The sequence below is a fragment of the Cupressus sempervirens genome, chromosome 7 (genome assembly GCF_028749045.1).
Source record: "Cupressus sempervirens isolate cs-2001-9-10 chromosome 7, ASM2874904v1, whole genome shotgun sequence".
Lineage (NCBI taxonomy): Eukaryota > Viridiplantae > Streptophyta > Pinopsida > Cupressales > Cupressaceae > Cupressus > Cupressus sempervirens.
The window spans coordinates 887,222,102-887,235,037 of record NC_143124.1 but is presented as its reverse complement, the minus strand read 5'-3'; the positions used below and the strand labels follow the sequence as shown (position 1 = coordinate 887,235,037).

General features: G+C 32.4%; 1 pseudogene across 1 annotated transcript; it reads right to left on the bottom strand.

Annotated features, from left to right (window-relative positions):
• Window positions 1-3,340: 3,340 nt before the first annotated feature.
• Window positions 3,341-4,403, bottom strand: LOC149550345 (wound-induced protein 1 pseudogene; annotated as a pseudogene). Its single transcript, XR_016354195.1, has one exon. The product of XR_016354195.1 is annotated as a wound-induced protein 1 pseudogene (transcript).
• Window positions 4,404-12,936: the final 8,533 nt, after the last annotated feature.

The following is a 12,936-nucleotide window of genomic DNA, read 5'->3' as shown; positions in this document are numbered from 1 at the left end:
CAGAGTTAGATAGTTGAGGGTTGCCATTGTACCAAAAGATTGAATCATCAATGCTCGATGCAACCATTAGTCTTATAGAACCACAAGAGATGGTTAAGCCTATAGATACCTAATTTGATTACGTGATTAAATAATCTTATTTAGTCATATTCTAGGACATTATTGATTGAATATTAAATATTTAATTAATTAATTGTCATCCCCTAATTTATTTATTTATTTAATTAAGTATAGTCCAATTGATAAAATCAAATGACAACCTAATGTCAAATTATCAATTAAATCCTTATTCTTCTATTAAGTTAAATAAATTGCACTATACCTATCCCACAACCCTTTGTATTAAATAAATCATTTAATAAATTGATTCCCAACCCCTAACCATTCCTAAACCCTATCATTATCCAAATCCAACCCATTCACCCATGTCAATCTCACTTAACCAACTAATTAACCTATCTCATTAATGCTAAACCACTTATGCACAACTTTAAACAAGGGTTAAGACTTTCTAACCCAAAACAAAGTCAAATTCCCATCTCAACCCTCTTACATTCCTATCCAAAGGGTTTTAAGGCTCTTACATACCTTAATGGCTATTTAAGGCCTCTTACATCCCTCTTTCACACTCCTTCTCCCTCATAACTCCCTTTGACCCTTTATTCTTATCCTCTTCCCCCATCCAATCCCCTTGTGACACTTGTCACAAGGCTATGGATTTGAAGAAGCATAGTCCATGTGCTTCCCCTTCCTTACATCCTAACCCTCCCTCATCCTTTTTCCATCCTTACATCCCAACCATCCATCTCACCACCTCTTAGCCTATAAATTGGACACTTTCCCTCTTACAATTCAAATAAACTTCCCATGAAAACTTATAATGCTATTTTGAGAGCTCATAAACTATCAAAATAACATATATAATGGAAAACCTCATCCATGCTCCTATTGTTAAACCCTTTACCCACCCTCATAATTTATCACAATCGATCATTTCAAGCTTGATATTATTCTGAGCATAGGTCCACTATCATTTGGACACATCAAAGTATCAAGGTCACACTTGGGGAGCTTACTATACTTGGTTTGCATTCCTCTTCTGTCTCTCCTTCATCATCTCATAAAGTTTGTTGTATTTCTTTAGTTTGTGAATGTTAGATTCATTTTAATGTTCTTTAAATACTATGACATTCATTTTAATGTTCTTTAAATACTATGACATTACTACATACAAATCCCTATCACACATCTTATGAGAGAAGGTAACCCACTACCAACAATCCCCTACTAGTCTCACTCATTGTGGCCTACAATATTTGAACCTAAAACCTATCTCTAATACCAATTATTAGAAAGTCTAGGTTTGTCATTGTACCAAAAGATCAACCTGTCAATGCTCAATACAACCAATAGTCTTATAGAACAATAAAAGGGTTTAAGCCATGTCACTAATTGTACGAGGGGTGTTGGCCCTTTGTCAACACTTTGAACAGGCCGAGAAGGACCCAAAACCAACTTTGGCCTAACAATTTATAAAAATAAGAACGAAAAAAGAAACTCATAAAAAGCATTGAAAGACTCACTTTGAAGTGCCTCCAAAATACCCTTCTGGAACAATTCTTTTGATGCTTCTAGGATTACTTCAGCATTTTCCCACTCAAAAGTTGTAGACAAAATTTACAATATCTTTTTCTTTATGTTAAAAATAATAATTAAATAAATATATATGGTGTTATGTTCCTTTAATAGAATGCTTGCTATTTATAATAAAAATAAATTTGTTAAAATGAAGAAACACTTTGTCATTCATTTTCTTATTTTAGGAGTTTTTAGAGAACATAAAAATAAATTATAGTTTAATGAAAGTATGAATTAGACCATTCTTCTATTGTTTTGTGTAAAAAATATATAAGTTCGAGGTTAAAACTAAATTATTATTAGTCATAATTTTCTATCTGTTTATCACTATTTCAAACATGCTTGGGTCAATTAATCTATTAGTAAGAATATATAAATTGTTACATGTTGTGTCAAAATCTATAGCAAAACATATTCTCATTTCAATAGTTTCATTAGTAGAAATATATTATCATGAACATTTTTTTTTTAAGATCTACAACAGAATCCAACTATGTTCCTTTTCAATATAAGAGTTAAGCTACACTATAGATTAGAAACATAGTTTGAAAAAAGAATTTTAGAATTTTAGCAATCAATTATGATTGTATGATTGAAAATTCTTAATAGTAGTATTTTATGTCAGAGTACATAATTTATTCTTTTTAAAATAAGTTATACTTTAAAAGAACAAGTTATAATTAAACATTATTGTATGTTATATTATATTTTAATATAATTATATATATTGCTAATGAGTATTTGATCTATTATTAGAAATCAATGACATTTCAAAAAATGCATATCTAACAAAATTTATAAAATTGAAAACACAATAGATTTTGTTGAAATTTTATGTTCTGTAATGAAAAACAATAAAAAAATTGAAAAAAAATTATTATATTTTCAAAAATCTAAAAATTATCAGAAAATAAAATAAAAACCAAAATACCTCCATAAATAATATTGTCTTATATATTCCTCCACATATATTTGTGAGAAAATTAGTATTACCATCCATCCTTCCATTGAAAACAACTATCCCCTACTATCCAGCTGAAATTGACGTGTTCTATTTATCCCCAAGTCTCATCACTCAATAATGTATTGTTGTATCAAATCACAATGGACCCTTGGAAGTATCACTCACAATAATTTCACAATCACATGTTACAAGCGAATTGTTGAAGTATACAATTCTATTTCTATCTGACATGAAAATTTACAGCTACTGCATTACAATTTTATGGAGAAGTACTTATCACCTTGAGCATGGTTGATGAGACTACTTTAACATTGAAAATTTACGGCTAGTACATTACAATTTTATGGAGGAGTACTTATCAGCTTGAGCATGGTTGATGAAACTACTTTAGCATCAGATAAATAAGTACGTAATTAAAGTGTTTGTTGCAGATAACTTTTGCTCGTTTAGTCATTATTTGTCACTTTCTCTTTCTAAGCTTTGTAGAAGTTGCTTCTTTTATAGCAATTCTCAATTGTTTTACTGTATTTTTTAATTTTTTGATGGAGGGTTCAGATATATGAGGCAATTCAGCAAGACAGGAGGCCTCATCTCTTATGATGTCAAAGTCTTGCACTCAATAAGACTTGATATCTTGTAGACTCTTTGTGAACCTTTCAACTTTACCAGTAAACTAATATACCATTCACCTCTCAAATATTTGAAAGGTTACAATCTAAGAAAACCTAGAGCTCAAAGTACATGGAATTGAGTTGGTTTGATCATTTCTCAAAAGCGACATTCATAATTTCATATAAACATCTCACATAAGAATGCAAAGCATGTCCACGTGATCTAGAAGAACTATACTGCAAGGGACATTCCAACAAGAGCAAAGGGAAATTTTCATATGGCAAGAACGAGACCGGGCATGGAATTTCCCTGAGAATTGGGAATCTCACTCTCCCATACAAGCAAACAAGCGACCACTGGCAAAGAAGAAGAAGAAGAAGAGGAGGGTGGTGGTGGACGAGGAGTGAACTCCCTGGCAACCAGCGAAGTGTTAAAGAACTCACGTAGCTGCGTGATAATCTTATCTTTCACAGTCCACACGTGCACCCAATACGCCGATTCATTCTCCCACCCTTCCACAAACACTTTGTTCCCCGCCGCCGTTATGGATTTAGGATTGAACGAAAATTGCCGGTGACCGCAAGCGCCGGTGAGCAAGCGCATCATGTGATCACAGCATGGCGGGCCATGAAACCACCACTCCAAATCCGCCGCCAATATCCTCTCAACCTTCTTGTTATCGCCACTTCCGAGTGCAACATAAAGTTGCTCCACCACGCGCCTGTTCTCCTCTTCCTCCAGGGCTGCAATGGAATTGTGATTATATTTGGCCAGTTTTGACAAAGGAGATAACAACTAATTCGAAAAGAAAATATTATAGGAATTACAATGCTATGAAAGAAATGGGTGTTGAGAATTACAATATTGCTATGAAAGAGTTAGGGTTTGGAAGATTGCAATACTATAAAAGAATTAGGGTTTGGAAAATTGCAACACTATGGAAGAAATGGGTGTGGAGAAATGAGAATGGAGGAGGCAGTATTTATATGCACGAGAAATGATGAGAAGGAAATTGTGGTTTCCTGGTTCAACGGTGGTGTTCGAGAGCTTTCAAGTTGTGGTTGAACTTAGCAATGGACCCATTTAAGTAGCTGTCTTCTTTTTTTCATCATTCTAATTACGGCCTTCTTAAGAATGGGACATTGCAAATTGGGCATCTGGGGGTGCTTTATGAGCTGGCTAGGTACAAATTATTGGTATGTGACGCCTCTGGACTGTTGGGCCCTGTGGGGCTCTTCAATTATTGGGGCATTTCAATCCTGTGTTTAGTCACATTATTGTTTCCACTAAGGAAGCTTCATGGGTGCCTAGATTGTACTCGGCAAAGATGTCATTGTTCTTAAGCACATTCATCAATCATCATAATCTGTTTTTATCAATCCATACGTCATATTATTAGAGAGATAAGTCATATAAGCAATAGAGAGGATTAGTAATTTCATGGTTATTGAAGTTGGATACTTTCAAATGAGTTTATTAAAGATTAAATCTTATTGAAAGCAAAGCAAGTTTCAATTTCAATTTTATAAGAGATAGTATCAGTATTATTGTTTCAGATGAATTTATTGAAATTGGTAGGGAAATGGAATCAGTAATGGCTATAGCTAATTTCGCTGCTAATTGAGACTGTTAATGATATCAAATTTGAATAAATTTCATATGGACTAAACTCCTTCTGACCAATAATGAGACGTCTTAGGTTATGTGTACAAGGGTTGAAAAGTGGTAAAAGAAAGTGTAGACCTATACAAGATCCCTCTTGCACCAATAATTGCTCACTCAAAATCACCTCAAAATACTAGTCCTTGTAGACAAATGTCCTGATAGTGATTCATAAATGTCCCCTGATAGTACACAAATAGGCCAACCATGAATAAAGAAACTTAAAAATTATTTACTATTAATACAAAATAAATGGTCTATTACTAAAAATTTTATTATGTGATACTAATCATTAGTGATCTCAACCCATTGCTGATCTCTCCCCCTTCCCCTTTAACAACTGAGATTGTTCCAACAACTTTATTATAATATATAATCATCAATCCTAATTCTGATAAAAATTTGAATCCATACTACGTACAAAACATATAAAAAATATAACACAATCTTTTGAGTTTGAGTTTCTACTGAAGAATTCAAATGACGTAAATGTTGCAGATGTAATAGGACCACTGAAGTTATCCTTGCAACTAGAGCTTTTTATGAGATTCATGGTATCATGGCAGGTGCCTATTGTGGTGAAAGAGTGAGGATACACGTATATAGTGACAGACTAGAATGGACATAATGGGACGTGGACCAAACAATACATAGTTGGCTGGTTTTGGTGTGGATTGTGGGTCTCTCCCATCGAATTGATTGTGTTGCCAAACTATTGTGTTCAATTTTGCTTTCTAGTAAACCAATGTAAATTAGCAGAGAGTAATAGTAATAGTGATTGGAGTCTACGACAAATCGAAGGCTGAATGATTTCAGTAGTAAAGTATCATTTGGGTGATCTTGGGAGGGCCCAGATTCGAATAATTGAACTGAAATTCTAGATCAAATGTTTCTATCAAATAAAGCTGCACCTAATTGGGACCCAAAAATAGTAGTTGTCAATGATATATGTAGAGAGAAATGGGCGAGAGGACGATGGTGGCAATATAAAACAAAAAAAATGAGCAAGTGAAGCATCTTAATATGACCACGCTGCTCATATATTCTTTGTGATATTTCATGGTATATGAACTGGAGGACAGCCTGGCACAGAAAACTCAGTGCAAACAAATCCAACAAAGGTCTTGAACTTTAATGGTTAAATGTTTATTCTCGAACTAGTAAATGTTAGAAAATTGTTTGTTTTTCATTTTAGATGTGATGAGGTGCAAAATTATTATGAGGTGGTTGAAGGATGTTATCTTAAACAGATTGAGTCCAGATCAGTCCAAGCAAATAAAAAGAATAATGTTAAGGAACTGTCATACTTAATTCTATTTTGTAGCTATCCAGTGAGAGACAGCACGTTAAGCTTTTAATTACACGTTTTCAAATTTTTTTCGGTACATATTGGATTATTAGGGTCAGTAAATCATTGGTATTATGAGGGTAGATTGAGTTTCTCTAATTTAGAATTAACAAAATTCTGTTTTAAAGAGGGTTAAAATAAAAAATTTGATTGCAACAATAATAATATAAAATATACTATATTGTTCTTTTCAATTACATTTAAACTTTTAAAAAATCATAAATGAATCTATTTACAATATAATTGAATTTATTTGCAATCATGTGTTAGTTATAATAGATCTTTTTTTGTTATTTTATATCAAGTATAAAAAAATTCACTTCTGAAATTTGGGAAAAAAATCTTATTAGTTACTAGTGTTAGTATTAGTTAGTTTTTATTCATGCATTATACTTACATACATAGATTTTCTGAAATATTTTAATCAATAGGTAAAGTAGACCTAGTTTGAAATATTGATTATCTACCGACTTTGGTGAAAGCTATTAAAGCTTAAATATCCAAATGTGAAATAGAGTTCACATTTCCAAAGTATAAAAATAAGTGTATCCAAATATACAACATGAGATTTGTGACTGACAATAACATTGGTTGTGATGTGTTGATGGGGGTTTTCCTTGGTCAAACCTCAATTGAGGAATTAACATTAAAATTGAAATAATTGAAATTCTTTATATGTAAATAAATGTGGGAATTCGTCTTATAGTAATAGGATATCTCAAATAAAATAAAATGAGATCACCTTAACAATTAAATTGGATAAGAGAATGAAAGAAGGATGTGCATGAATGATATAACACATGATCTTGAGTTTATTAAAGGATATCTTGAATGATAGATAAACTCATTCAATTTCTTGGATGCTTGAATCCTTGATCTTCAATGGGGGAATTTCTTGAATGCCTCAAATGCTTGAAGATTACTTGAGTTCTTAAATGATAGTGCACATGATGAATGCTTGATATGAGATGAGATGTGTATCTATATGTAGAATGAGATAAATGGATAGGTTTATAAAGGTCTTATAGTAAATTTTACCTATAGGAAAACCATACTACATGGTTCCTTAGAAGATATGCACTAAATCCCTAACTAAGCAGAGATGCACTACATCCCTAACTAAGAAGGGATACACTATTTCCCTACTAACCAAGTCATGAAACCCCCAAGGTTCCCTAAGTATCTTGAAATATATCACAGTCACCAAAAATCAGGTATTTTTTTCATAAAAGTCAATTTTGGTGTGGAAATAGATAGTGTGTAATTGGAGGAAGAGAAAGGCAGGACCAAAAGTGGTTAGATCCTACCTTGAGATTTACACTATGAAATAAAAAGACCAAGGAGGATTATTGAATCCTACCTTGATTCCATCTAGGAGGAATGAGAAGAGAAGAATAGAAATTAGAGAAATGCAAATAAATGATGATCCTACATTAAATAGGCTCTAACCCATCATTAAATTAAAGTGATTCAAATTTATCACAGAACACTTGGGTCATGTGTGAGGACCTGAATATGACTGATATAGCATCTAATTATGATGGTATTATCCCTTTTTTATGGACATCTAAAAAAGAAGAAGCCTTATTTATATTCACTATAAATTAGGCCTTTTTAATCCCAATATCAACTAACACTGTCCTAATGGGGCCTACAGTACTTGATGTAATATTTGAGATAGTTGTAAAAGAATATAGAAGGCTTAATTGTGTCATGATAATAGCACAACTATTTTTTCATTTTATCAAAATCAAGCTCTACATACTTTTATATTTGTAGATGTGACATTGTCAAACCACTACTCCTTAAAGCTCTATATTTAAGGATAGAAAGTGAGGACGCAACCTTCTAGGATGAAATTCTATCTGAACACATATTTTCTTTGTCATCAAGACAACACATGACACATTCAACAAGTTTATAACACGGATTGTGACAAACATCATCCAGTTGGTTCTAGATTATTTGGTGGAATGCTCCCATCACCCACATTAAGATATTTCTTTGCATTTATGGAAGATAGTTTGCTATGTACCATTAGTATTTGTATGATTCCAACACCAAGAATATTTATGATAAAACTGAAGCTTTGGAAATGAATGTTTTCTATATTGACCATTACATCCAAGTAGCTCAACTTAGACACCATAAGAATTTTTTTGACTAAAATTCTACTAGAGGAGCTCAAACTAATGATAGATTGTATCAGCTCAAGTTGGGTGATAGATCTTTGATGGAGTTTTCATGTATCATTGAGCACATCATGCTTCCTTGATTATCAAAAGGATCAAGGAAGGATATATATTCTCACTACACTATGTGAAATTCTTCAAGATTATTTCTAGTAATAGAGAACATATTTTCAATGTAGTTAAGTTCTCTAGCTAGGGATCAAACTTTGCACTTAGATTATATTGTGGTTGTGTCAAATAATCTTTCATATACCTAGAAGATTTTTGATGATAAGATGACTACTCTTGGGGACCTTAAAAAATATTTCTTCTTCATGGAGGATGACAAACCCTCTAGAAATGATGGCTTTCCCTATTAAATTTATATAGTCTTATGCCCTTGTGTTGGTCCCAACCTTCATAAGGTTTAGTTTGAAACCTTCCATTCTTAGTCCTTGGAATGAATTATAAATTAAGGGAATATTAATTTCACACCAAAAGCTAGGGACCCATTGAATATTTTCAATTGGAGAACCATTAATTTTATAAATGTCTCTTACAATATCAATACCAAAGCTTTAGCTCAAGAGTTTCCAAATTCTACCTCTTGTTATCTTGCTTGAACAAACTAGAATCATCAAATAAAGATTTAGCTTGGAAAATATTATTTTTGTATAGAAATGTGTGACATGAGAAAGAAGCTCTAATTATAGTACCATTTTTCTCAAAAAAATAGTTTGCTAAATCCTATGAGTGCATTGAATGGTCTTTCATTAGTGATATGCTTAGAGCCCATTAATGTGGGCCTCTTTATATTTAGTTTGATCAAATAATTTTTGGGGATGCTTCTAACTACATCATCATTGATGGCCACAAAATTTATTATTTTAGTCATTTCATATCTATCTACTAGGGATTTCTTCTAGAGACTTCTCTTTATACATGTTTCTTGTTGAATGGTTCTGGTATTTGCTAGCTTCAATAATTTTTATTAGCTATTGTGGAAGAATTTACATGCTCAAATCACCTTCTTAACTTGTCAATGTTCACTTGGAAAATGATTATTTTCTTACTATTATTGAGGAAGATGATAACATTTAGGGGGCTCTCCAATACCTATACACATTTTTTTATGGTCTCTAGGTTATCCATTTCGTAGCATAAAATGCAATGATATATGTGTTATTTTCCTTTGGTGCCACCTTGAATTCTCCAATATGGGTAGAAGTGGATCCAACATAGAGAAATTTTCCATTTTTGGGGGATTCCTTTTTCTTTCCAAGTTTTTCTAGTATAACTCTAGAATGTAATTCTTTCCTAAATTGAGAAGAACCTAGCTTAATAGACTACCAAGTCACTCTCTTTGGCTAGTAACTTCTACATGTTCTCAAAGGTATAGGTCACTACCATGTATACAATTCTTTCTAGTGGACACCCTCAATGGAATCATAGATAAATTTTGAAATAATTTTGTGTGGATTTCTCTAGGCCTTGGGAATTGGCCACCAAAGATTTTGTAGAATTACTTGCAAGTACTAATCTTCCTTTCAAAGAAATCTTAATGACTTTACCTTTTATCTACCCAAAAAAGGGTTTGTCTATTTGTGCCAAATGACTCATCAAATATATTGCTAGTGATGTAGCATGTGATACTCTTCTCAGAAATTGATTTCTTCTATAAGGAGATTTGCTTATAAATACTTCTTGTTATGAATGGCCTGGTTTTGATCGAAGATACTTTTGTCACCAAAAGCACATGGAGAGCTTGGAAAACCATTGAGCCTTGGCTTCACTAGGTTTGATATATTTTTCAAGATGGATTTTCTTTTAACCAACACAAAATTGTGTGTTCATCATTTTTTCATTCATAGGGGCTTCCTCTTTCTAAGATCCATAGTTTGCATGCTCTACATTTTTATAAATATGACATAAGAATTCCTAAGGATCTTTCTTCCAGAGCCATTATGGGCCTTAGGTCTTCAAGTCTTGGGAACACCTTTAGTTCCAGTTCCATCTATCTCTCTCATATTGATAGACTAATGACCTATTGGTCTTAGTATTTACTCCACACATGCTTAGAAACTTAGCTTTCAAGTTGTCAAACCTTAGTCTAGAAGGATTTGAACTTGTATCCTTTGACCCCACTTTTGAATTAAAAACTCAAAATGGGTTACCAATGGTAAATTCCCCCATCTATAAATGGTCACCACTCTTAACCACCATTAGAATTTACAGTCCTCTCAAAAATTTCTCATTGTTTGGTCCACTGCTATGAAACCCAAAATTGCACATTTTTGTTGATTTGTTCTTTTTAAAGTTTTCCATTGGGCTCCAAGCTTAGGAATGTGTTTGTGAATGATCCTAGGCACCTTTTCCATGGGAAACCTTAATCTATCCTCCATATATTCTAGCCTTACAAAAGATACTAATAGTTTTAGAGATAGATTCAGGATTTATTTTGACCATTCAGGTTAAAGACTTTTTCTTGTCATATGTTTTTTCTATGTGACTACCCTAAATCATTCCTTTTAAGTTCTTGTAGATATGAAATTATATCAAGATGAAAATCTTATTCACACTTTGGAAGGACAGAATTTGTTTTATTCACATATTTTTTGGATATTGATTTTATCTATGTATATGTAATAATGTGATTCTAAAGATGTAGGTGCTGAGAAATAAAGTTGTGTTAGAGGTGGTCCACCTTGAAAAGTTACCTTAGCACTTGAATAATGCCCCATATACAATTTCAAAAGTATCATTGGATTTTGCCTCTAAAAACTAGACTATGCCCCATTGGCAGTGTGATGGTTGTAGTTCTTCCACCCGCTTCTCACAAACCCCATGGTCTTCAGACCATTACAACTCCTCTAGTTGGGGAGGTGATGCATAGAGGCACCACTCATTTTCTCATACATGTCATAGCTCTACCTCTAGCTAGCTAGTGACTACTCCTATTCCATCAACATGTTTTGGTTCTCGTTGGCCAGAAGTTGATGATGATGTCTCATGGAACATTTATTTAAAATGGTTTCCTTACATGGCCTTTGTTATCCTTCCCTCCATAAAATTGGTAGGAGAAGAAAAAGTAAAAGTAAAAGAAGATGATGATCCTTGACACTTCAAGTAGAAAAGATGACCAAGATCCTCCTTAGTTGGCACTCTTGTGGTCATATGAGGTGGCTTCCTCTAGCCTTTGCCTTTCTTTTTAATGAATAGTTGATATTTTTATATGTTTTCAATTTGACCATTTTAAATACCATGAGGTGATCCTGTATCCCCTGATCTTTTTTATTTGAATATGTACTTTATATTCATAAAAGAAACACTAAGAGGAATTGCCTTTATTTTTGTGCAACATATATTCTTACAGTTAACATATTATGATAATATTTACAAAAGAAAAATTACACATACTATCTAATATAAATAATAAATCCATGATCAATAAGATACCTAAATAGTCAATCAAAGAGTGCATAGAATTTTTCTTCTACACTCTTATGCTCATGGTAATGAATGAAAAAGTGTAATTAAAAATGATAAAAATAGAAAAGATTCAACACAATCTAATCTAAAAACTCTTTCTCATAGTAATCATAGCTCTTCACTTTCATAATCAATCAATATTCCAAATAAATTTCACTCCAATAAATAAAATGAATAATATTTTCATAAAAAATAATATTAGCTAATGACTAGTCCTACTGCTTCAACAACTTATGGTTCTAGTTGTCCAAGTGTTGGTGGCGATGCCTCATGGAACACTTCTTTAAAGTGGTTTCCTCTCCTAGCCCTTGCTATCTCACCCTCTAAAAAAGAGGCAGAAGAAGAGAAAGAAAAAGTAAAAGAAGATGATGATGAATGGTCCACCCCAAACTTGACCCATAGCCCAAACACTTGGGGCATAAAGGATGACCAAGATCATCCTTGGTTGGCACTGTTTTTGTCACATGAGGTGGCTTTTATCTAGGCTTTGCACTTATTTTTTATGATTAGTTGATATTTGTATATGTATCCAATTTGACTGTTTAAAATCATATAGGGTGATCCCATATCCCCCGATTGTTTTTTAATATGTACTTTATATTCATAAAAATAAAATTAAAGAGGACTTACCTTTATTTTTATGCAATGTATATGTTTGCAAATATCATATTATGATAATATTAGTAAAAGAAAAATTACACATGCTATCCATTATTAATAATCAATCAATGATCAATAAGAATTTACCTAAATAAGCAATCGTGGAATTCATAAAATTTTCCTTATGGACTAGTATGCTCATCATAATGAATGCAAAGTGTAATTCAAAATGATAAAACAAAAAAATAATATAACCAACCAAAACAAAAATTCTCATGATAATCATAGCTCTTCATTTTTATAACCAGTCAGTATTCCAAATAAAATTCACTCCAATAAATAAAATGAAAAATGAATTTTATAAAAACATTCAAACATTCAACACAATCTAATCCAAAAACTCTCCCATAATCATAGCTCTTCACTTTCATAATCACTCAATATTCCAAATA